Source organism: Lampetra planeri, chromosome 25 (assembly GCF_965212315.1).
Source record: "Lampetra planeri chromosome 25, kcLamPlan1.2.h2, whole genome shotgun sequence".
Lineage (NCBI taxonomy): Eukaryota > Metazoa > Chordata > Hyperoartia > Petromyzontiformes > Petromyzontidae > Lampetra > Lampetra planeri.
The window spans coordinates 8,073,846-8,079,108 of NC_136131.1; positions in this window are offsets into that span (position 1 = coordinate 8,073,846).

Sequence of the window (5,263 nt, forward strand, 5' to 3'; positions counted from 1 at the left end):
CGGGCTACACAAAGGGTGGGGGGGGGGGTCGGGGGTGTGAGGGGGGGTGCATTGAACAGAGTGGGGGGTGGGGTGCTCTTTCGATCTTTGGCACCGGGGGTCCGTGCCAACCACACTGCCGTGGCACGGCACGTTCACGCAACGCAGACGCGAGCCGGAAACGTCTGCGGTGGTCTGTCCGTGTAAAGCGCACGCTGCACGCATGAGAGAGAGAGCACGGGCACATTTTTTTAATTGTTTAAACAACGTATCGCTTGGGACACCGCCGTCACGGCGGAGTAAAGCTTCGCACACTCGGAACGGCGATCCAGGGGGCCGCCGGGTCGATTCCGTCTCCCGGCGAAGCGGTCGAAACGATGGTGGCGAGTTTCTTGAACCTCTCCAACCCCCCTGCCCGCCCACCCGCCCGCCCGACTCTCTTCCCTGCCCCGCCGCCTCTGTCCCACACCCAGCGATGTGGAAAAATGGGAACGGTCGCGGTCCGTCGATGACCTGCAGGACACGCGCGTTGGGGTGTGACGCGTGAGTGCAGCACACCCAACTCTTCCGTCGTGGCTGAGTCGGCCAAAATATTCTTAGGTTTTTTCGGTAAAGTCACGTAGGTAAAAATTTTTAAATTAATAAAAGTAAAATAAAATAAAAAATCACGACGTTTCGGAGGCAACACAAGCTTCCGTATCAAGTAAATGATACAGCAAGCGTGCTGTGACGGTTCCACCTGAAGACGGAAGCTTGTGTTGCCTCCGAAACGTCGTAATTTTTATTTTATTTTTATTTTATTTTACTTTTATTAATTTAAATTTTTTACCTACGTGACTTTACCGAAAAAACCTAAGAATATGAATCCTTGCAGTCACGAAAGCTTCAAATCTAGAATCGGCCAAAATACTTCACTTGTAATGCAGGGACTGCACCTTGACGCTCTTACCTACGTGTGACTTGTTGGAGTTTGAATGATGCTACGGTGATGTATATATATAGATTGTATATGCATTGCGTGCACGACAGAACGTCACTGTAAAGATGAAGGATTGTACCGGAGGAGAACTTACGAATGAATGGAGGACTGCAACACGCAGGCTTTCGCGACCAATATTATCATATAATCGATGTTTTTGGGTTAGGTCGCGTAAACGATGCATTTATATTCAACGGCGCGTTCATATTTATGCGATCTAACCCAAAGGCGTCTATTTTGGAGAATGGAGGACTTGTGAATGAATGGAGGACTTCTAAATGTATGGAGGACTTATGAATGAATGGAGGACTTCAAGGTCATCGTGTCTGCAGGGGACGTCGCCCAAAGCTGCCGAAGCGCTCGCGCGAGGTTTTGGGGGAATTGTCACGTGCGTTAGCAAAGTGCCAACGCGAAATATGAGTTAGAGTACGGTCAAATATAACCGTGTTAGAGGGAAAGAAAACGTGCTTTCCTATATACGTTGAGATGCAGCTGAAATTTTCGCTATTTTGTTTATCTACTCTGGTGATAATGAATTACTACGATTTTGTGCATTTGGTATTCGCGCAATGATTTGAACGCGGGGTGCGATCGCCGCGGAGGAGAGACGCCGCTGTGTTTCGCAGACTCAGGCCGGCAGTAGTCTCGGCGCAGTGGGGGCCGATGTTGCCGCGTGTAATCTCAAACTGAGTTTTTTGCGGTGTCATTTTTTTTTCCGCGCATTTTTTGTCGTTGCAATTTTGGACTTTGACCACGGGTGCGCAAACGGCCCGCGCTTTTCAAAGTGACGTCGAGGGATAATTGCAAAAGCCCACTGTGCAATGGACGGCGCGTAGTACTACCACTGTATTTTGCGGTTAATACCACGGCATTAACCAGGGTGGCCTGCCGAGTTCGAACCGCGAATCTTCTGCTCCGGGCGGAGGCAAAGCTACCTGCTGGGCAGCGTCGCAGTTCCAAAATGTCACCTCGCCGTGCCGGTAGCGGGGATGGTTTTCGACCATACTTCACCACGCCCGCCGGCCGGCCCATTGCGCGTTCCCACATCGCTCGCCACCGATGTTAATTTACCGCTCTGTACGGAGTTGAAACTCCTGGGCTCATGAGCGTCGTAGCGCGGTGTGGTAACCACTGCGCAGAGGTCGCCAACGGGTTTTGATTCTTTACCCGTACCCGGCCGCACCAGGGTCGCAAACGGGTACCCTACCCGGCCGGGTACGGGTAGGGTACGGGTATCGGGTACCCGGTTGCGACCTCTGCCGCTGCGCCACCGCTCCACCCCGGATGCCATCCGAGGCGCGGGGCATTGTGTATATACGTGGTGCGTTCACCCAAACACCGCTGCTTAGCGCATTCACTGTGAAATTGTAATCGCGCGTCGTGAGGTGGAATTAATCGGCACTTTTCACTCCCCCACCTACCCCCACCGCCACACCTTCGATTAAAATAATTGCCAGCCACACTTTGTAATCATGATCGTCACATTTATCACCAAATCTTCGATGTTGTTTTCGGGTCCTACCGCGTGTTGTTCGGCACAATGTCCGAGGTTCCGCCGGACACCGCGCCAAACCAGCACGCGATGAGGTTAGTACAAACCCAGAAACACCGGACAGAGAGAGAGAGGAGCGAGCTATACGACACAGCCGCGAAAGCCCTCCGCAAGGATGTTCACATATCGTGTTATGAACGTTCACCGATATGTGCTTGTGTTAAAAAACAATAAAAATGAACAAAATAGACACTGTGCGCCTGTTGTGTACGACACGGAAGCCGATATTTGAGAAATTGTCAAACAAGTTTCAAGTTCTGAGTTTTCAGGTTCATCTTGTTTCGCACCGGGTGAGAACTCAAGGGACCATGAGTCCCACGTGTGCAAGAGTGACCGGGGGCATTCGTCTGACAGTAGGGCTTGATGATTGCTGTTGCTGTATATGTGTGTGTGTGCGATCCCAAATGAGTAATTTTTGAATTTGCCAAAATCTGGACCCTGACGCCGGCACACGAGGACTCTTGCGATTGACATCACGGGATCTTTAATCAGGATATGTATTTATACTGGGAGGAATCCGATGAGCTATAACGCTCTTTTTCACACATGTCCAGTATGGGCGGGTCAGAACGTTTCAACAACAAACAATGCAAAAACACGATCGGAATGCAAACTATCGGGAGGGTAAACAAATCACTTAAAAACGTGCGAATACAACTTTTTTTTAATCTTACCAGGTAAAGCCCACTGAACTATTAGCTTATTTTTCAGAAGCGACCTGGCTACAAATGATAGCTCAACAAAGTGGATTATCACGTGGCAATGTATAGCAGCAAAATTATCTAAATGCATGTTTCTAAATGTCTGCTGTGAGTTTTATTACGAGTATTACACACGACGCAGTAATAACCAGGGCGGCTGCTAGATTCGAACCGTGGATATCTGCAACAGAACGTGGCGAACTCGATACACCACGAGGCAACCGTCACCGCCTAATATAATCAAATCAACTGCGGGCCCTCTTGTCACTCCACTGCTGGATGAAGGCATCCCCACTGCGTGTCGGCCTAGGGTGGGTTTTTTATCGTAAGCCACTTCATATTCTTGGTTCTTTCGGTAAAGTCACGTAGAAGGGAAACAATAAAATAAAATAAAAAATATAAAAAATAAAATTCTCACGACGTTTCGATTGCAACACAAGCAATCATCATCAGGTGTGAAAACCACAGCAAAAAAATGTTTCTACCACAGAAAAAAATTTCTGCTGTGGTTTTCACGCCTGATGATGATTGCTTGTGTTGCAATCGAAACATCGTGATAATTTTATTGTTTTATATTTTGTATTATTATTTTATTGTTTTCCTTCTACGTGACTTTACCGAAAGAACCAAGAATATGAATCCCTGCAGTCACGAAAGCATTAAATGAAAATGTAAGCCACTTCGTCGAGCTATCATTTGTGGCCAGGTCGCTTGTGAAAACAAGAGCCACATAGCCCAGTGGGCCTCGATTGGCTTCCCACCCTCGTCAGCAGGGCTAACCTCCTCCTCTTCTCCTCTACACCAAGGGGCAGAACCGGTCCGGGACTGGACCAGGAATGGACCACGACCGGTCCAGGATTAACGATGAATGCTCACGCACGTGGGCAGAAACTGGAGCGCCCGGAGGAAACCCAAAGCCTACGTGGGGGCAACATTAGTATCCCAGACAGAAGGGACAGATGGATATTATATTCTTAGGTTTTTTCGGTAAAGTCACGTAGGTAAAAAATGTTAATTAATAAAAGTAAAATAAAATAAAAATCACGACGTTTCGGAGGCAACACAAGCTTCCGTCTTCAGGTGGAACCGTCACAGCACGATAGCTGTATCAAGTGAGAAAAATTCCAAGAAAATTCCAAGAAAACAGTCCTTGTATATATACTGGTTGAGGGTGGGAGGAGCCAAGGTAGGCCCTGAAAATTATTTTACCGAAAAAACCGAAGGATATGAATCCTTGCAGTCACGAAAGCTTAAAATCTAGATGGATATTAGTCTCTATACTTTGCTGGACCACCTTCTCCCGGTGGGCCACGATATGACACCTCCTGGATGTCTAAACGGGGAATGATCGTCAAACCCCTCTCCTCCACAGTGCTGGATTGCAGGCCACGTGCCTCGCTAACCGCCACTCGGCTACATTTACCGCAGTTCAAATAGCCGGCTCATTTAAAATTAATGCGCGGTGCCGCTAGAGGGCTCTTAAAGCAAAGTCTTGGGACGAATGATGAGCCAACTGGTTCACCCCACGCGTGAAATCATTTCCCGCAACTGTTTCATCAAATCACTCATCTATGAATTCCAGATGATTCAAATTGCCGCGGCCAGAACCCTCAGCCGTACCCGTAAATGAGACCACATCGCCCCAATACTCCGATCGTTCCTCCACTGGCTCCCAATCCAAATGGATCTATATCTAAATCACCACCTTTGCAGATCCTTCATGAACTTACCCCTGCCTGCCTCTCGACTATACTCCCATCCACACAGTCTTCTCTCTGATCTCACTCTACACCCCTCCACGCACTCTCCGACCTCTCCCCTCTCATCTCACTCCACTCCCCTCCACGCACTCTCCTACCTCTCCCCTCTCATCTCACTCCACTCCCCTCCACGCACTCTCCTACCTCTCCCCTCTCATCTCACTCTACTCCCCTCCACGCACTCTCCGACCTCTCCCCTCTCATCTCACTCCACTCCCCTCCACGCACTCTCCTACCTCTCCCCTCTCATCTCACTCCACTCCCCTCCACGCACTCTCCTACCTCTCCCCTC